This window comes from Cervus canadensis, chromosome 5 (genome assembly GCF_019320065.1).
Source record: "Cervus canadensis isolate Bull #8, Minnesota chromosome 5, ASM1932006v1, whole genome shotgun sequence".
NCBI lineage: Eukaryota > Metazoa > Chordata > Mammalia > Artiodactyla > Cervidae > Cervus > Cervus canadensis.
Window position 1 is genome coordinate 16,417,899 of NC_057390.1, and position 22,244 is coordinate 16,440,142.

The following is a 22,244-nucleotide window of genomic DNA, read 5'->3' on the forward strand; positions in this document are numbered from 1 at the left end:
ATATTTAGAGTTATACGTTTGAGATAATTTAGATTGGATCACTTCAGAAAGACTATTTCGTAGATGTTGTTGGTTACATCCATCATTAGGCAAAACATTTCTGGTTGTTCCTCTTTTGGTGATATTAGCAGCCTTTGATGATCAACACTTAAACTCATTTTTTAAAACTAAGGTTGATGAAATGGCTATATTTGACTACAATTATTTATTCTTTAGTTACTAGCTGGAATATTTCTATAATTAGAAGCTTTCCATCATCAACTGTTTGTTTCCTGTGAGATATAATTTGTACAGTAAGAAAGAAAAAAATGCTTAATTCATTCTCTTTTATTTACCAGTTTTCAAATAATGAAGTGGTTCTCTAACATTAGGTATATTTTTATAGTATTATTATAAATGTGTGAATTAAAAAATATTTGATATATTTTGTTATTTTGTAATTATTTTTCTTATTTATTCTTATATTGTCTCAACAATGGCCAGAGTAGCCTCTTCATTTTAAATTCTGAGACCCTTGGACACTGTCCTAGTAGTTGCTGGTAGCATTCTTGCTTTCTGGTATGGAAGCTCATCTCTTTTTTTTTCCTTCAAGTTTATTAAAATATATTTGACATACAGCACTAAGTTTAAGGTACAGCTAAAGGCTTATATTTAATAGTCCTGGAAAAAGTCATTTCTCAAAGGAGTTCTAGATCCTTTTATGTAGAAATCTATTTAGAGATACAAATCTGAATTCTAGGCATGATTATTGTTAGTGAATTGCTCATTTTTAGTAGTAGTAGTAGTTTAGTTGCTAAGTCGTGTCTGACTCTTGCGAGCTGGGAAATATGTAAATATTTTAAAATTCAAAAGTGTGCTGTTTTTACTTTAATAATCACGTTACATCTGAATCTTCTTTGTTTCATGCCCTAAACTCTCAGTTCCTAATTACATTAATATCAGTACTTATTTATTTATCCCATTATGTCACATTGAATTTTCCAAAAAAATGTACACAGACATGTTTCCAATGCCATGTGTGCTTCTAAAAACTTGTCAGTTTCCATCAGGAGGCAGTCTGTTTTCCTCCATTGAAATTGGGCAGACCTTTGTGTGCACCTCAATAAATAGAATGAAGCAGAAATGATACTGCGTGACTTCTGGAAGTTAGGTCATGAAAAGCGATGCAGCTTCTGCTGAGCTTTCTCATGAATGCTCACCCTTGGAACCAGCTACCTCTGAGGAAGTCCAGGTCCCAGGAAGAAGTTGCCTATAGGCTTTCTGACCAACAACCTCTGGTAGGGTCTCAGCTGATAGACAATATTAACCACCAGACTTGTTAATGAGCCTTCAGATGGTTGCATTTCTCCAGCTGACAAAGATTGGAGTAGAGAAAAGTTAATTTCAAGAGCTGCCCAAATATTTGGTTCAGGAGCAAAATAAATGTCATTTTGTTGGTGTTAAATTACTCATGACTTACTGCTACTAAGTAGAGCCCTTTCTCTTACCTCTTAAATTTAGCTTTATTGAGGTATAATAGTAGCAATAGTTTAGTTGCTAAGTCGTGTCCAACTCTTCTGATCTCATGGACTGTAGCCTGCCAGGCTCCTCTGTCCATGGATTCTCCAGGCAAGAATACTGGAGCGGGTTGCCATTTCCTTCTCCAATTGAGGTATAACTGATATATAAAAATATATACAATTTAAAGTTTACAATTCAGTGAATTTTATATATGTATACCTGGTGAACTCATCAGCACAAGGAAGAAGATGAACCCATCTATCACCCAGACTTTCCTCCTGCCCCTCTGTGATCTGTGTAATCTCTACCTGCTCCTCCTTCATTGCCACCACCTCCATCTGTCTCCACTCATCCACATATTGGCTTCTTATTATTATACATTAGTTAAATTTTCTAGAATTTTATATTAATTGAGTCATGCATTCTATAATCTTTTTTTTTTCTGGCTTCTTGCCCTCAGTATTATTATTTTGAGATCCATCTGCTGTAGTGTCTATGAATAGTTCATTCCTTCTTCTTCTTCTATTTTTTATCTGTTCCCTACTACTACAAATCAAGAACTTTACCAGTAACTTCTTCCTTCCTCCCTTTCTCCAGCATGTATTTGAAATAATATAGCTTCACTCCCAAATAGTATCAAAAGGCAATCAGTAAGCTCATTCTCCTTTTCATACATGGTCCTGTTTTTCTTCATGTATGTCCCATTTTATTATAGTCAGAAACTGTCGTCACATATGATACTTTTCTCATTGTAATTATCACTTTATCTTAGTTCTACAGATAAATATATATTTAATATCCACTGCCAGATCTTGCACCAAAGTTTCTCATCATTTTGGTTGTCTGAAGATTTCTTTAGTGGAGGAAGTGGTATTCTCTGTTTTTGTGAGGCTTGTTGCAGCTGTTGTTTTCCTGTTTGTTTTGGCAGGTTAGTAATAGTTGTGCACTTTTTACCTGAAGTTATGTTTGTCTGGCTAATACACCCTGGCTCACATTTTCTTTTCCATAAGTATCTTACATATTTTGATTCATTTTCTTCTAACATAAAGTCAAAATGTCTGATGACAACCTGATTTTCTTTTTCTTACAGGTGATTTTAGGAAGTGGGGCACACGTCATATGTGCAAGACTCTTTTTTCTTTAAAGTACATTTATTTTACTAGAATACATCATGACTGTCCTGTGATGACTTTCCCATATATGTGGCACAACTTTTCAATCAAAATTTCAAGCATTTTTATTTTATTATTTTTTAACTTCAGAGAAATTTTCCTGATTTATAGCTTTTAGTACTACTTTGTTTTTCTTTGCTTTACTTTTCTTCAAGGACTCTTATAACAACATGTCAGATCTTCTTTGCTTATCTTCTATAGCTGTCTCTTTCTCAAGAATATTTTGAATCTTATTTGTATTTATTATTTTTAAAACTTCCCTGCTTTCTACTTTCTCTTTCTCTTAAGACATTATGCATTTTGTTCGTTTACTTTAGAATGATTTCAATTTTAGTCTTTTCTAAAATGATATTTCTTCTATTCATGTTCATTTCTGAGTTATGTCCCCTATCCTTGCATAGCTTCCATTTCCCAGTAAACTCATTTCTACATGTTTCTATTTCTCTTTTATGCTCTTCTTTCATAGCTTCTATAACTTTTTTAAAAACAGTTTTACTTTTTTTTTACTAAAATATTAAGATAGAGTTTTGTGGATGTATATTTCTAGAGAGCCTTATTATATTCTGCTCCTTACTTAATAGTAACTTTGTATGGAACTTATTAATACTTTCTTTTTTGCTTATGTTTAAGAGAATGTTTCCCTATATTGAAACAGAATAGCTTTTCTAGATTCAAACTAGATATATACCTACCTTTTCTATTGATTTCACAAAATGATAAAAAAAGCATAGTAGTTTTGAGATCTGACTTCTCTGCACCCTTCTTCCATCTTCATCTGAATTTTCTTTTTTCCTTTGTTCTATTGTACCTGCCCTGCTCAATTGGTATTCTTCTTAAGGTGGGCTTTTGTCTTGCATGGGAGCTTCCCTTTATTCGTTTTGAAAATTCAGGGCTCAGATGACTTGTGCTACCTCTGATCTTACAATGGTCCCCACCCCCCACATTCAGACGGTGACAGTAAAAGCCCTCCTAGCTTCTGCTTGCAGATGGGCGTCACAGTGAGCCTTTCGGTACTCTGGGGCACTGTGATCCTTAGAGCCATTAGAAGCTGCTTTGCCTTCTTTTTCTCCCCTCCCCACACGTGGGGCTAACGTGTATATTTGCAACTGCTGGTTTTCCTCACTTTCGTACTCATATTTTTGGTTTCCGTATACTCCTAGTTTTGTTGCAGCTGTTGCCTACGGCTGTTTAGATTTGTTCTTTCAGATTTGGTTGGAGGAAAGGTTCTGGGATATTTAATGAGTATCCCACTGCCATTCTCCCCAAGTCCTTGATTTTTAAAATTAGTTTCTCTGGTGATTATAAAGAGGAGCCAGAGTTGAGAAGTCCAAAGATCTGAATTCTTGTTCTACCTCCATCATTTTTTGGCAATGTCACTTTTTAAAGTCACTTAAATTATGTGAATTTCAATTTCCTTATCAATAAGATGATCACAGTAGTACCTGTTCTATCTTCCTCATAAAAGATGTGTATTATTCATGATTAATATAAGTGAAAATTCTTTAAAAATATAAAATTCTATTCAGTCTATACACTAGTAGTTCATTCTTAAGTGAATACCAACAGCAGCAGCAACCACACCTTTGATCCACCTACAATGTATTATACAGATGTTGCAGATGTGAGGGCAATATTTATATTTCTTACTAAGAAATCTGAGCCCTTGCGTTATTTTGAGACACTGTTCCTTCTTGCTTCAGAACAGGGGTTTTCAAGGTCTGCCTTGTATTTGGGAACTTCAGAGAGAGCTGGAGATCGGGATTCCTGGGTTCTGATCCAGGCAGAGCTGCTCTCCTCTTTTTATGTTTTATATTGTTCTACAGATGATTGTGTATGTAAATGAGTTCTTCAATAGCAATGACTACAGCAACAGCAACAATATATTGGTTTGGAAATCTTGGATTTGGTAATTCCTAATTTAGGTACACACTATGAAGAAAAATCTTATTTCCCCTTCAATTGCTTGGAACTCTATGCATCTTCTATAAAATACAATATATGCTAGTTCACCTGTAACCTACCATTAAAAATATACTGAACTGCTAATTGACCCACGTGAGACTTCCCAGGTAGTGCTAATGGTAAAGAATCTGCCTACCATTGCAGGAAACACAAGAGACAGGATTTAATCTCTGGGTTGGGAAGATCCCCTCAAGTAGGAAACGGCAACCCACTCCAATACTCTTGCCTGGAAAATTCCATGGACAAAGGAGTCAAGTGAGCTATGGTCCATGGGGTCACAAACAGTCGGACATGACTGAAAACAGCGTGCACACACACACACATACACACACATGTGTGCTTTTAATATTAACTGAGAACACTATGTCGTGTACCCTGATAACTAAGAGTGTTATGGTGCCGAAGAGAGAAGGGGATTTTTTTTTCTTACCAATTCCTGGTACCCTGAAAATTTCAGGCAAGTTTTAGAAATAGTTAAGTTTTAATTTTCCATCAATCTACCTTTCTCTCTGTACCCCACTCCAATACTGTCAAGCCACTTTCCTTCTGGTCTCTAATAATTTTGAGGCTATGCCTTTGTAACATTGCAACCGAGAAGCAGAACAATGGTTGGGACGTCTAAAGTGATTTACTTACCTCACTTGGCCATGAGTTATAGTTTCCTTTCTACAAAGAAGCCTATGTTTGTCAGTCATTAGAAAATTAATATAATTAAGCCAATTCACATTAATGAATGACTGGTAGCCTATAACCACTCCATAGCTATTAATATTTTAAAACTAGGATGCTTGAATGACTAATTGTGGAATTTTAAACATTTGCTATAAAAGTGGGGGGAAAAAAGCAAAACATCAGGCCAAATCAGAGATTTCTGCACAGGTGGGCTAATAAGTGGGTCACTGTGTTAGGATCACTGCAAAGCATGCAAGCTATGCTCTTTGTATTTCCAGAAAGTGCCACCATGCAGAAGGTGTCTCTGGAGCTGAGTCACTCAGGGGTCCTTCCACATTTTCTTTTTTTTTCCCCATGATGTACCTCACAACTTTCTTCAAAGCATTAAATTTCACAATGTCTTCTCAAACAGTAGAACAGGTCACTTGTAAATACAAGTTGTTTTACACGTCAGATACTTTGAATTGGGGGTTGCCTCTAGACATGCTTGGACTTAAAGCAGGTCTGTGGCAGAGACTGCCAGTTGCCTGTCCCAACATTCATTCTCTGCTTCCTCCCTAATTACTAGAATCTCTAGTATATTGAGGATGGTAGTGTTTCCAGCCTGAAGCTTACATTTCTCCCATTCCTTGTTCATTGATTATAGGGATATGTCTAAGATCTGGCCACTGAGATGGAAGCAAAATGTTGTGTGAGTTTTTCATAAACACACTTTGAAAGAGAGGGCATGCCTTTTTGTCTTTGCTCCCTTTCTTTTGCCCTCTTGCTGGAACTTGGACCTGATCACTGGAGATGTATAAACCATTTAGATGAGGGAAAAAGATAAGATCCAGGGTCCTTGATGTCAGTGTGAAGCTGAAATAACAACTCTGGTCTTCTCATGTGTGGACTGCTTTTACTTGAGAGAGAAACTCCTGTCTCTGTTTTCCAACTCTCTATTACTTACAGCAAAGCCTATTATTGTTTCTAGCCCCGAATTCACAATTTAACTACAGTGAGGGCATTGTTTCCATGTCATGTGTAGTTGAAGAAAATGACTTAAATTCTATTCTAAAATGTAAGTTTCAGTTTAAGAATATTTATTCTACCAAGAAACTAAGTTCATCAGACTTTAGAAATTCTTGCTAGTCCTTATCTGAATTACAACAGGGACTCCTATCCTTAAAACATTGCTTCTCAATCTTCAATATGTGTATGAATAATCTGAGAATCTTGATAAACTTTAGATTCTGACTCAAGGTCTGGGGTGGAGCCTGAAATTCTGCATTTCTAACAAGTTTTAAACGGTACTGATGCTGCAGCTGACTAGCACTTTAGACACGGAAGGTGTCTTTAAATGTGCCGCTCTCTTTCTTTGTCTCAGTTCCCATCATCAGAGTTTCTGGAGGTAGGCATCAGAAAGCTGTATGATGAAGAAATATCACAAAATTTTTATAAACACACAAGTTTGAAAGTCACAGATATGGCACATGTGTTGGTATTTGTAAATTTCAAACAGTACAGTAGATACTGATGCAGGCTGGGAAATGAATTTCTCTTTTTTAAGAGCAATAGTAAATCTCCTTCCTTCTAATTTGGAAAAGACAATCTCTGTTTTTAACCCAGAATGTATAGAAATAGTCATGTTTTAAAACATTCAGCATAGTTCTTGTCTAAGAAGAAATAGAAAAAAGTGCCAGAGCAAAGATTTTTTTTTGTTTCTGAAATATTATTCAAGTGTCTGATTGGGAATAGAAGGGGGTTAAAAAACATTCTTTGTATCAAATTATGCACTATTTCCCTGGAGAGCTATGTGGGTTAAAACATAATCAAAGAGACCTATGCTATATTTGATCTTGGAATGCGTTAGATGTTTTACAGAATTACATTATTTATAGAAATTGTTTTCTTTGAGTCATCTCTATGATTAAATATCAAGCTCTTGAATAGAAGAAAGAATTCTGTACATTCAAAGTAAAACATTTTAACAATAATCTGTATTAACTGATTCAAAAATTTCTTTCTGGGAACATTCAGAAATTCTAAGAGAAGTGTTTCTCTCTTAGTTTTTAGTAATTCATAGACTTTAATTTATGTTTTATATATAAACAGCCATGTATGATTATGAATTTCTATAATTAAGTATTTTATTTTTGTGTAATATTTTTTCTTTTTGTTCTTCCTCTGAATGAATATAATTTCTAAAGATCTTCTTTGATCTTAGTTTTAAAAAAATTTTTTGATCATGAGTTCCCTTTGATTTGATAGAGACTTTCTTTATATATGATACATTCTATTTCTTTTTTTCACCTCTCCTTTCTCATCATTATTTCATTAATTGAGATTCCTTGTTTACCCACTAGTTTTCTCCTTCTGTTTGTTTGGAAGTATATGTTCTGTTTTATTTTTTAAGTGATTACTCTAGCTGTTTTAGCATGCATGTTTATGAAAGTCTAAAGTTAACCAACATTTTACTTTCTTCCAGGTTAAGATAAGACTTCTAGAATTTTTAAGCCGTGATCTTCATCCCTACTACTTATATGCAATTGTTCAGTGTTTTGTGTTTCCCTGATTATTATTTCTCTTGGATAATTACTGTTGCAGTTGTTGAGGTTGAACCAGTCACCAATGGCAACTGATTTAATAAGTCATGCCTATGTAATGAAGCCTCCAAAATAACCAAAAAGAACAAGATTTCAATAGCTTCTAGATTGGTGAACATGTCTTGGTGTTGGAGGCTTGGTAACATGCCTGGAGAGAGCATGAAACTCTGTGCACCTTCCTCCATCCCTTGCCCTGTGAACCGCTTCCATATGGCTGTTCCTGAGTCATACTCATTTATTTTATTTTATTTTTTTTAAATCACTCAGTTGTGTCCGCCTCTTCACGACCCCATGGACTGTAGCCTACCAGGCTCCTCTGTCCATGGGATTTTCCAGGCAAGAGTACTGGAGTGGGCTGCCATTTCTTTCTCCAATACTCATTTCTAGTAAACCACTAATCTAGTAAGTAAATTGTTTTGTTGACATCTGTGAACCATTCTAGCAAATGATTGATTCCAAAGACAGGGTGATGGGAAGTCCTAGTGTATAGCTGAGGCATTAGAAGCACAGTTAGTAATGTGAAGTTGTGATTGGTGTCTGGAGTTGGGAGAGCACTTTTATGCGGTTGAGCCTTAACCTGTGGGATCTAATTCTGTCTCCAGGTACATAATGTCAGAATTGGGTTAACTTACAGGGCACTCAGCTGATGTCCAGAGAATCAGAAAGTTGCTTCATGTGGAAATACCAGAACATATATTTGGTAACTAGAAGTGAATTGGGCTTCCCTGGTAGCTCAGCTGGCAAGGAATCTGCCTGCAATGCAGGAGACCCTGGTTCGATTCCTGGGTATGAAGATCTGCTGGAGAAGGAATAGGCTACCTATTCGAGTTAGTTAATTGTGTGGTGTTGTGTGTAGAGATGAAACACAGGAGTTTTCTTGTGTTCCATTTAAATCTCAATCAGGATTTTAATTTAAAGTATAGGGTTTTTATAGCCAAGCAACTATATATTAAAGTTATCCATTGTTTAGAAAGTGAACATAAGCATATTTTAGATTTTAAAATTCAAAAATCTTTGGGAAAATGGAGGTTTATATGTGTGTGATAAATAATAGCAATTATCATGTGTGATTCAATAGATATTTGACTACTCTGCCTAGGTGAATCTCAGTTGTATTCAATAAATTGTTTTTGATTATATGAATGAGTTAATTTTGTTCATAAGTCAAAGAAAGAAATGGTATGGTGGAGACTGTGTGTGTGTGTGTGTGCCTCTGTATAAAGTAGGTTAGGAAAGTCATTGAATATAGTCATTCCTCTATATTCAAGGAACTGATAGCCAAATAGGGACTGGCCTGTCTTTTTTTATGACTGGCCATGTAATCAGCTGATCAAAAACTGCTACCATCTGGGCTATCAGACAGAGCAGGCTTGATACTAAGTCATCATCTTCCAGGACTCTGACTTGCCTCACTCTGTCCAAATTAAGGTCAAAACCTATAGAGAGAGTCTCAGCATTGTGTGTTTCCTTCATGGATGTGAAACTTGGGAAAGACAATTACCAGTAACAGTAGAAGCTAACATTCAGTGAGTACTTACTGTATAATAGGATGGTATTCTTTAACGGGCTTTACTGGTTTAGCTCATACCACAGTAACCTTGTGAGTTATATGTACTTACCAGCTCCATTTCATAACTGTCTCAGAGAGGTTAAGAAATTTGTCCCAGTTCACACAACTGGTAGGTTGAAAACTTAGATTCTAACCTGGACATTTTGACAGGAGGGCAGTAGCCTTACTCCCTATCAGATGCTTATTTACTGCCTGCATCTTAACTCAGAAGAATCAAGACTGAAGAGGGCAGTGGATCTCAACTGGAGGCAGTTTTACCCTTCAGAGGAAATTCAGCAATGTCTGGAGGTGTCTTTGATTGTCTGTCCAGGTAGAGTCAATCTTCATAAAAAGAGATCATGAAAAAACATCTTCACGACCCAATTGAGCACGATGGTGTGATCACTCACCTAGAGCCAGACATCCTGGAATGCAAAGTCAAGTGGGCCTTAGGAAGCGTCACTACGAACAAAGCTAGTGGAGGGGATGGAATTCCAGTTGAGCAATTTCAGATCCTAAAAGATGATGCTGTGAAGGTGCTGCATGCAATATGCCAGCAAGCTTGGAAAACTCAGCAGTGGCCCCAGGACTGGGAAAGGTCAGTTTTCATTCCAACCCCAAGAAAGCCAACGCCAAAGAATGTTCAGACTACCACACAATTGCACTCATCTCACATGCTAGCAAAGTAATGTTCAAAATTCTCCAAGCCAGGCTTCAACAGTACATAAACCATGATTTCCAGATGTTCAAGCTGGATTTAGAAAAGGCAGAGGAGCCAGAGATCAAGTTACCAGCATCTGTTGGATCATCAAAAAGGCAAGAGAGTTCCAGAAAAACATCTACTTCTGCTTTATTGATTACCTCAAAGCCTTTGACTGTGTAGATCACAGCAAACTATGGAAAATTCTTAAAGAGATGGGAATAGCAGACCACCTGATCTGCTTCCTGAGAAATCTGTATGCAGGTCAAGAAGCAGTGGTTAGGACTGGACATGGAACAATAGACTGGTTCCAAATCGGGAAAGGAGAACGTCAAGGCTGTCTAGTCTCACCCTGCTTATTTACCTTATATGCAGAGTACATCATGTGAGATGCCAGGCTGGGTGAAGCACAAGCTGGAATCAAGTTTTCCAGGAGATATATCAGTAACCTCAGATATGCAGATGACACTACCTTTATGGCAGAAAGTGAAGAAGAACTAAAGAGCCTCTTGATGAAAGTGAAAGAGGAGAGTGAAAAAGCTGGCTTAAACTCAACATTCAGAAAACAAAGATCATGTCATCTGGTCCCATCATGTCATGGCAAATAGAAGGGGAAGCAATGGAAACAGTGACAGTCTTTATTTTGGGGGGCTCCAAAATCAATGCAGGTGGCTACTGTAGCCATGAAGTTAAAAAATTCTTGCTCCTTGGAAGAAAAGTTATGACCAACCTAGACAGCATATTAAAAAGCAGAGACATTACTTTGCCAACAAAGGTCTGTCTAGTCAAGCCTGTGGTTTTTCCAGTAGTCATGGATGGATGTAAGAGTTGGACTACAAAGAAAGCTGAGTGTCGAAGAATTGATGCTTTTGAACTGTAGTGTTGGAGAAGACTCTTGAAAGACCGTTGGACTGCAAGGAGATCAAACCAGTCCATCCTAAAGGAAGTGAGTCCTGAATATTCATTGGAAGGACTGATGCTGAAGCCGAAACTCCAATACTTTGGCCAACTGATGTGAAGAACTGACTCATTTGAAAAGACCCTGATGCTGGGAAAGATTGAAGGCAGGAGGAAAAGGGGACAACAGAGGATGAGATGGTTGGATGGTATCAGTGACATAATTCTTATGAGTTTGAGTAAGCTCCGGGAGTTGGTGATGGGCAGGGAAGCCTAGCATGCTGCAGTCCATGGGGTCACAAAGAGTCGGACATGACTGAGTGACTGAACTGTATAGCCAGTCTACTGCTATCTACTGAGAAGAGGGAAGGGATGCTGCTAAACATTCTATAATACTTAGGAATGACCTTTCATAAAAAAATTATTCAATCTAACTTGGCAATATGCAAGGTTAGACCAATTCTGCTCCTGCTTAGTAGCAATCTACCTTGGCTGAAGTTTAGAATGATTTGGGAAGCAACTAGACTAGTTATATTAGAATCTCAGAGAGTGGGATTTTTTTTTTAAGTTCCCTAGGTGATTCCAGCTTACAGTCTATGTAGAGATCTACTGCCGTGGGGAAATTTGTTCTTTTGAATGCAAGGCCCTCACAAATTCCAATTGTGCTTCCATCTCCATTGATGACATGAGTGGCTGGTGGGAAAGGCAAGAGTAACATTATAGCAGTTTTAATTTTTGAGAACTTTTGCACCTTCTCTAAGAAAATAAGAGAAAAAGGAATCTGAGGAGCAAAACTCAATGTGTGCTCATTCTCTCTAAGGTTATACTGTTTATTTTGTACCAAAATCTTGATTAACCAGTCCTTGCCAAACTTGATTAAGACTAGCTTGTTGATCTTGATGTCAGTTTGCAAGACTAAGAACTTACTGGATGTGAGACTTATGTATTAGTATGTGCATGGTAGTGGTAGAAGGACTGTTATAGCTGGAAGGTAGGGAAATTGAGAATGATAGTTCCAGGTGTCTCTCACCTTGTGAAGGCACAAGTTGACTCAGGGAACTTGAAGGAGGACTTTGACAGGTACGTTGGCAGCAGTGCCTTATGTGTCTTTGAGAAGAGCATATGTTTAGATGTGAGCTCTTGAGTGATAGCCACGATGATTGTCTACTTAATATTCACCAGGATTTAGGAGGGGGCAAAAGTCAAACTTCTGATATAAACTTTAGAGGTCAAACCAGATCATCTAAGGCAAATTATTTAAACATTTAAATGTTCTTTGTTTTACATACTTTAAAAGTCCTAAAAATTTTATAAAATCAATCTTTAATGTTCTAAGTTTGACCCAACTGTGCTATGGGATCTTAAGAGAGAATGTTTCCACGTTTGAGTCAGAATATTGAAGAATGGACAGCACTTTATAAGAATTTTGTTGTGCTGGTAACACAACTGTTGTGGGTAACAGTTCCCCACAAAATATTTCCTAAAGGAACCATGAATGCTTCAGCTGGGACTACCATCCAGACATTCCCCTGTGTCTAGAAGTCCCTCATTTTAAGACTAGGATTTGCAGAGTGTTTTATTTGTTTAAAATTTTAATTTGTTCTGGAAGGAATACAGCTTTGTCAACATTTTGATTTTAGTCTGGAAGATCCATTTTGGACTCCTTACCTTTATAAACATAAGATAATATTTGTGTTGATTTAGGCTACCAGGTTTATAGTAATTTATTGAAGCAGCCATGGGCAACTCATAATGCCCCTCTTTCTCGTAGAGCTGATCCACTGCTTTCTGACTCTTGCCTATTCATTACAGTAATCTCTGCTGTTATTATTAGTTAGACATATGAACATAGGAAATGTGATGACCAAAAGTAAGAATGAATGAATGAGCATGATATAGCCTTATCAAACATTTTCCATCTTAAATTGTGAGGAATTATCTGTTAGAAGATATTTTTCAAGTCCATAATAGTTAGTTACATGAAAAGTATTTTAAAGATACATAGGGCATTTTGCATAATGTATTATATGTGTATGTATTATATATATTTAATTTAATATATTTAGAATAATGAAATTTCATGCAAATATGACCCTAAAAATTCCAACTTGTATATGGGGAGAAGAAAAATTTTAAGGCCTGTATTATCCAGTTAAACACATAATTTCTAGGTCCCTGTTTTTCTAATGCCTAGTACAACCTTGATTTAAAATTCTTTAATTATTAATACTCAAATTTTTGCAAATGCAGATTTTTAAAAATTTTTTCATAAGCAAGAAAATGACATTTCCTTTTGATTACTACTTCCAAGAAGAAAAGCATTTTGGTTCTTCCATTTTGTGAATTTATATTCTAGTGTCAGAAATAACATTTAGAGATTTGGAGTTCAGAAGATCAGTTATAGAACAATATTTGCTGGATGAAATTAAAGGTAATTTTTCTCTGGCAAGGATAGAGAATACATAGAATATTCAGGTAAGACAAAGAAGTGAGTGAATAAGTGTTGGTAAAGGAAAAACAGCTGGGGAAATAGACCAAAGTAGCTGATAAGTGACCCCAAAGTATGACAATTCTGGGGACAGTTTCATAGATGATAGCATAGCCAATGTAGAGATAGGCAAGCTTAATGATATACTTCAGATTTTGTTGGTCATGTATATATATGTGTGTATATATATGTGTGTGTGTGTGTGTTGTTTTCAGTTGCTAAGTCATGTCTGACTGTTTTGTGATCCCAAGGACTGTAGCCCACCAGCTCCTCTGTTTATGGGATTTCCCAGGGAAGAACACTGGAATGGGTTGCTATTTCCATCTCCAAGGGATCTTCTCAACCCAGGGATTGCACCTATGTCTCCTGCATTGTAGGTGGATTCTTTAGCACTGAGCCACCATGGAAGCCCCATATGTATGTATGTATGTATGTGTGTATGTGTGTATATATGTATGTATGTATGTGTATATGTATGTATATTAAAGTTATGTATCAGGGTGATTCAATTGTTTTCAAACTACTACCTCTATTTCCAGTTTTAACTGGAAAATAGAGAAGGCTTAAAATGCATTAACTTAATAATGCATTTAAAGTTATGATTCATTATTGATGATTATGGGACTGGTAGTTCTTTTAATTATCCATTCTCTAACTCTTAGTGGTTCTCAGATTTTAATGTGTATATAGGATTACGCAGGGAGCTTGTTTAACTGGCTCTGATTGGATGTGTTTGGGGTGAGGCCCTGGAATTTTAAAAAATACCTCAGGTGATTTTTGTGGTGGCTGATCCACAAACGCACATGGACCAGCCTCAGGCTGCCTACATCCATGCCATGGCCACTGACCTGAAGTTGGGATATAAAGCTAGCTTACTTGCCTCATAGAGTGGGATCCCCACACCAGCAGTATGGATGTCACCAGGGAGCTTGTTATAAATGTAGAAACTCAGCCCTGTCCCAGACCCCCTGAGTCAGAATATTTTAACTAAGATCCTGAGATTTAGGGGGTAGTTATTGGGATTATTTACAAGCACATTGAAGTTTGAGAAGCACTGTTCTCCTGGAAATCATCCTCTATAACAGTAGTTCTTAATCAGTGCCTCCAAGTCCTCTAAGGAACTCTGAGAAATCACCCCAGTTCCAGTGACTTCAGACCCAGTGACCTTTCAGTGATACAGGGTCAGGAAATACAATAGGTTTTTAAAAGATATCCAAAGGTGACTCTGATACACACCACTGGTTAAAGCCAATTGCTGTATAAGGCTTGTCTGGGAGCTCAGAACCTTTGCAATGACAGAAATCACACCAGATCACTCTCTGATCTCAGTTTTGCTTTGCGGTGTGACAACTTAAAATTCAGAGCCACCATTTTTATTACCTCCTTTAGCCTTTGTTCTCTTTGCTACTTTGTCCTAGTCACACTGGGAGAACTCAAAGAAGTCAGCGAGTTTTCATCTCTGTTCTGTGTCCTCAGGGGATGGCTGATTTATTCCCAAGTTCTCCTGCCTTTTAATTTTTTTTTTAAGTTGAAGGCTGTACTAGTGTAGGTCATCCAATTCATAATTCACTATGAGACTGGGGAAAGGACTCTGAGGTCCTCATTTTCCTCAGGAATTGAACAGTAGTTTGTTAAAACTCCTGAGAGCTGTCAGTTCTCACTGTAACTTTGATTCTCATAAATGTGAAGAAATAATGAAACTTTATTAAAGGACAATCCAGGCATGAATCTTTGTTTCATCTAATGGTTCTTGTATTACAGCAACTTTAAAGACATTCTGATGGAATTTTTAACTCAGTCATTTGTGGAGTAGACAGTTAATTTTATTTTGTAATTGGATGGGGCTATAAATTACAGCCTTAGTTCTGATGGTCTTTAAGGACAAATCAGTAGATCCTTTGTAGGTGGGCTCTGAACCAATGGAAAACAATCAGATGCTTGGTAGTCTGTTGCTAAAGCATCACTTACTTATACTTTTCCTGGATTCAGAAGGGAATAAAGGAAGCTGGGCCTGATTGCTGATGAGCTCTGGTGGTGGAGTTCTTTAGGAATTTCTCTAACTTACTTTTGGTTCAGTCCAAACACCAATCCAGCAGCAGAAAACCCTCTTTTCAACTTGTCAGTCAATTGACATAAGAATAGATTACATTACAAGAGTAACTATGGGGTGAGGTTTTTCTTCTGTTGCACCTTTTCTTCAGCACCTTGGAGAAGATCCATCTCCTTTCTTTGGGCCCAGGGCTGCCAAAGAGACAGATCCCTTGTTGTCCAAGACTTTCACCTGCATTTTCAAATGGGACCATGCTTAAGTAAAATTGCTGCTTTCTATGATGAAGTATTTTTGGGCTGAGGAAGTTATTCTTAAATTTTGTAAGAAATCTCTGCTTTGCGCTATTCTATTCGATCCTGTCACTTTCTCTTTGCAAAGAGAGCTCACAGTTGAGAGGACATTTGCTTCAGGCTGAGGAGTGTTAGAGGATATTACTTCTAGTAGATGGTTTCTCTTCAAAGGAAGAGGCCTAATTTGATAAGTGAGAGAATAACATCCACTGTGCCATCTTGCCATTGAAGGAAGCCTATTTGCTTGAATATAAGAAATGTCTTTCCCTGCAGGCAGTGCTTTTCCTTAAGGATTTTATAGCAAAGATAAAATTTGTGATTGGCAAAGTAGTAAACATTTAACATGCTTTTATGTTATATAATAAGTGCACAAACATGCATATAGTGAGGGGGCAGACTCATCTGCTGCATTAATTGTGTTAGCATTTAGCATGAAAAATAATTCTTGCCCATGACTACTTATAAGGCTGAAGTGAGTTGAAAGAAGAAACAGGCATCAGGATGAGGAACTTGACTTCATAACCAGGGTGAGGACGGAGGCTCGGCCTCTGTGAAGCTTCACAATGTACTTTCCACAGAAGTAAACCCTGTATACTTTTTAGTCAGATTGGAAGATCAGAAGTGATTTTGTCCTCATGGAGAAGCACCTTGATTTTCTGAAGCAGTTGTTCAGCAAATTATACTCAGCATTCTCCTAGCTTCAGTCACTGGAAAAGTGATTGTGTCACATTATAGTTATTCTTTTCAAGGAGTGGTGTGACCTGGTACAACATTCTGTGGCAACTCATCACTGACTTACTCCTTCCATGGCCACTTTGTGAACAAAAGAAAGAGGAATGCAAGGAGAATTTTGTCATTTTCTCATTTAACATTAGATTGTTTTTTGAGGACTTGTGAAGTATGCAGCAGACTTAGAGAAACAGTACATAGCTCTCTTTCTGGTTCAGCAATGCCAGGCCTGTTACTCAGGTGACAGGAGCCAGTGCCTACTGTTCTACCTCATAGATTCTCTACAGTCATCTTGGAAAACCCCTTACCCGTTGCTCTTATAACATGGTCACCAATAAGGGGCTCATTTTAATAATTCTACATTCTCACAAAAATCATTAAAGGATAAACAATTACTCTAAAAATATTATTTCTAATTGCTGCTTTTGATTCTCAACCCTTATTTAGGGATATAGACCTTTTGTGTCTGTGTAACCCAGAATGTCAGAACTCTTCATTATGACCCATCTGTCGTGGGTGGCCCTGCATAGCATGGCTTTTAGCTTCATTGAGCTATGCGAGACCCTTTGCCACAACAAGGTACCACTCTAATGGCAGAAAGTGAGGAGGAACTAAAGAACCACTTGATGAGGGTGAAAGAGGAGAGTGAAAAAGCTGATTTGAAAATCAACATTAAAAAAAAACTAAGATCATGCATCTGGTCCCATTATTTCATGCCAAATAGATAGGGAAAAGTTGACTCAGTGACAGATTTTATTTTCTTGGGCTCAAAAATCACTGTGGATGATGACTGCAGCCATGAAATTAAAAGGCGCTTGCTCTTTGGAAGAAAAGCTGTGACAAACCTAGACAGTGTATTAAGAAGTAGAGACATCATTTTGCTGACAAAATCTATATAGTCAAAGCTATGGATTTTCCAGTAGTCATGTACGGATATGAGAGTTGGATCATCAAGAAGGCTGAGTGCTGAAAAATTGGTGCTTTCAAATTGTGGTGCTGGAGAAGAATCTTAAGAATCCCTTGGACTGCAAGGAGATCAAGCCAGTGAATCCTAAAGGAAATCAGTCCTGAATATTCTTTGGAGGGACTGATGCTGAAGCTGAAGCTCCCATACTTTGGCCAACTGATGCAAAGAACTGACTCCTTAGAAAAGACCCTGATGCTGGGAAAGACTGAAGGAAAGAGAAGGGGTCGACAGAGGATGAGATGGTTATATAGCATCACTGACTCAATCAATGGACATGAAAATTTGAGCAAACTCTGGGAGATAGTGAAGTAGGAAGCCTGGAGTTCTGCAGTCCATGGAGTAACAAAGAGTCAGACAAGACTTAGTGACTAAACAAAAACAACAAACTCAGAAATTTGGTATAGTAGAAAGGAGGGTTTTAAAAGTTAAACATTTAATTTTTACTAGTTCATAAACCCATACCTAATTGATGGGAAAAACTCAGAACACAATCAAAAGGATCATGTCTTCCTGTTCACCACAGCATCCATAGAACAGAGCACCTGTCTGCCATATGACAATCTGTAAAGACATGTTGATTACTGGACTAATTGGAAGATCACCTGAAATAATATAAGCGGAAGCAAACAGAGGACAGACTGTGAATGCTCTGTGCCTTTCTCTGCTCTGGGGTGTGTGCATGAAAAAAAATCATCACTTTCTGTAAACAAGTGTCAGCCATACAGTGCCTGTGCTCAGAAATGCCAGGGATCAATTTATTTAATAGATGAGTCCAAGATGACAAAGTCCAACAGGAGTTGTGGAAGAAATAGCAAAGCCAGATCTTCTTTCCCTTTTATGTTCTCTTCGTGTGTGTGTGTGTGTGTGTGTGTGTGTGCGCATGCACACATGTGTGTGCTAAGTTGCTTCAGTCGTGTCTGATTCTTCGTGACTCTATGGACTGTAGCCCGCTAGGCACCTCTGTCCATGGCATTTTCCAGGCAAGAATGCTGGAGTGGGTGCCATGTCCTCCAGGTGATCTTCTGACCCAGGGATTGAATCCATGTCTCTGGCTCCTGCATTGCAGGTGGATTCTTTACCGCTGAGCCTCTGGGGAAGCCTCCTCTTCATGTGATACCTTTTCAATTCTTATTTAACCTTGATTTATAATGATATTTTCTGGGAGGATACAACTTTAAAGGAAAGCAGATATTGATAATTAGTTTGCCTCTTTCTGCTTTTATCATTTTTCTTTTTTTGTACTGACAGGGTTTCAATCTTTGCAAATCAAGATGATTAAATGCTTGGCATCCTGACTGGCTAAACCCATAGTATATAGTGGTTATGAGCTGTTCTGCTATTACTAAACAGTTACTGAAAACTTATTGAGTACACAGGATGATGCTAATTAGTGCATTGTTATCGTCGTTTGCTGTTGTTTAGTCTCTAAGTCGTGTCTGACTGTTTTGTGACCCCATGGACAACAGCCTGCCAGGCTCCTCTGTCCGTGGGATTTCCCAGGCAATACTGGAGTGGGTTGCCATTTCTTTCTCCAGGGGATCTTTCTGACCCAGGATGGAATCCACATCTCCTGGATTGGCAGGCAGATTCTTTGCCACTAAGCCACCTGGGAAGTCCAATTAATATATAGAATACACAAATAAAAAGTGGCATTGTAGAAGCAATAAGCAATATTCTATAAAGGGTGTCACTAATTTGGTGTTCTTCATTCTGGGACAAGAATCATGTCTGCAATGGTCTCCCTACCAAAATTTCAGAATTTCTTTAATTAAAACTTATAGGGAGGCAGAAAAAACAATTAGTTGGTAGAGGGTTAATGCATTAGTTGTGAGTAGTGTGTAATGAACTTAAGATATCATTTGTATTCAGTACTGCTGATATTAATATATCAGGGTTTGATATAAACTTTGAATTTTTCTCTACTGTCTTGGTGAAGATTTTTAGTCTCTTTATCCTGCCCACTATTTCAGAGAGGGTAGACTTTAGATTTGATTCCATGGACATATGGGGATACTGCCTCAGGTCTTATGCTTGAGCCATTCTGCGTTGAACTCTTATTTCCAAGTCCTTGCTTTTATTTTTATGTATGGGCTCAAGTTTTATTTGCTTAACTTTATGACTTTAATTAAGCCCTACAAAATGCTTATTGTTAATTTTTTATTAAACTGAAATGGGCTATTCTTGGTCTTTTTGCATGAAACTGTAGTGTCTATCACCATGATTTTACTTACTTCCGAATCTTTCAACTCTGTTTTCAGAGCTTCAAACCTCCATGTTCAAATGCCTTCTGGGATGTTCCTGAGATCATTCAAACTCAGCATGACTAAACATGAGACTATTTTCAACTCTCTCCTACTGTTAGATTGTTCAGATTCACATTTAGCCATTTCCTGGTGGGGGACTTCGGCAGTTCATTCGGCCTTTCTATATTGCAGTTCCTCGTCTATGAAAGGGAATAAGAAAAACAATTATCCCATAGAGTTAAGGAGAACGGTTGAGTTAATATGTGTGCCTTTGCATAACAAATACTATATAAACAATAATTATTATTTTTAAAAGTATTAGTCCCTTGGTACTCTAACTTTTTAAATGACACCACCTTCACCCAATCGCTCAAGCTGAAAAACTCAGATTGCCTCATCCTCAATTTCTACCTCACCTTCCCCAGCTCCAGTCAAAAACTGAGTCCTATAAATACTACTTTCTACTCATCTCTTGAACTTTCCTCTTCTCTCTAACCCCAGTGCATGATTCTGTACTGCTGCAGTAGCCTCCTAGCTAGCATTTTACTGTTTACAACACCTTCTGCATTCTTACTCTCTACAGAAGACACATAACTGTATCATAAAAATGTGAATCTCTTTGAATGTTGTCCCCACTTAAAACCTTTCCATCCCATTATCTTTCTACTGTCTTTAACAAGGTACACAGAGGTCTGAATAAGCTGGTCCCTTCTTTCGTCTTTAACCTCAGTTCAGTTCAGTTGCTCAGTCGTGTCCGACTCTTTGTGATCCCATGGACTGCAGCACACCAGGCTTCCCTGTCCATCACCAACTCTGTGAGCTTGCTCAAACTCATGTCTATCAAGTCAGTGATGCCATCCAACCATCTCATCCTCTGTTGTCCCCTTGTCCTCCTGCCTTCAATCTTTCCCAACATCAGGGTCTTTTCATAAAAGTCAGCTATTCACATCAGGTGGCCAAAATATTGGAGTTTCAGCTTCAACATCAGTCCTTCCAATGAATACCCAGGACTGATTTCCTTTAGGGTGGACTGGTTGGATCTCCTTGCAGTCCAAGGGACTCTCAAGAGTCTTCTCCAATACCATAGTTCAAAAGCATCAATTCTTCAGAGCTTAGCTTTCTTTATAGTCCAACTTTCACATCCATACCTGACTACTGGAAAGCCCATAGCCTTGACTAGACAGACCTTTGTTGACAAAGTAATGTCTCTTCTTTTTAATATGCTGTTTAAGTTGGTCATAACTTTCCTTCCAAGGTGTAAATGTCTTTTAATTTCAGGGCTGCAATCACCATCTGCGATGATTTTGGAGCCCAGAAAAATAAAGTCAGCCACTGTTTCCACTGTTTCCCCATCTATTCTCCATGAAGTGATGGGACCGGATGCCATGATCTTAGTTTTCTGAATGTTGAACTTAATTTTTTTTAAAGTTTTGATTATTATTTATTAAGTCTTTTTTATTATGTTATCAAGTACTTTTTATTATGATGGTGTCATTTTTTTTTTAATGCTTTTTTTTTTCATTTATTTTTATTAGTTGAAAGCTAATTACTTTAGGGTATTGTAGTGATTTTTGCCATACATTGACATGAATCAGCCATGGATTTGCATGTGTTCCCCATCCCGATCCCCACTCCCGCCTCCCTCTCCTTCCAATCCCTCTGGGTCTTCCCAGTGCACCAGCCCTGAGCACTTGTCTCATGCATCCAACCTGGGCTGGTGATCTGTTCCACCCTTGATAGTATACTTGTTTCAATGCTGTTCTCTCAGAACATCCCACCCTCGCCTTCTCCCACAGAGCCCAAAAGTCTGTTCTGTACATCTTTGTCTCTTTTTCTGTTCTGCATATAGGGTCATCGTTACCATCTTTTAAAATTCCATATATATGCATTAGTATACTGTATTGGTGGTATTGGTGTTTATCTTTCTGGCTTCCTTCACTCTGTATAATGGGCTCCAGTTTCATCCATCTCATTAGAACTGATTCAAATGAATTCTTTTTAATGGCTGAGTAATATTGCATTGTGTATATGTACCATAGCTTCCTAATCCATTCGTCTGCTGATGGGCATCAAGGTTGCTTCCATGTCCTGGCTATTATAAACAGTGCTGCGATGAACATTGGGGTGCACGTGTCTCTTTCAGATCTGGTTTCCTTGGTGTGTATGCCCAGGAGTGGGATTGCTGGGTCATATGGCAGTTCTATTTCCAGTTTTTTAAGGAATCTCCACACTGTTCTCCATAGCGGCTGTACTAGTTTGCATTCCCACCAGCAGTGTAAGAGGGTTCCCTTTTCTCCACACCATCTCCAACATTTATTGCTTGTAGACTTTTGGATAGCAGCCATCCTGACTGGCATGTAATGGTACCTCATTGTGGTTTTGATTTGCATTTCTCTGATAATGAGTGATGTTGAGCATCTTTTCATGTGTTTGTTAACCATCT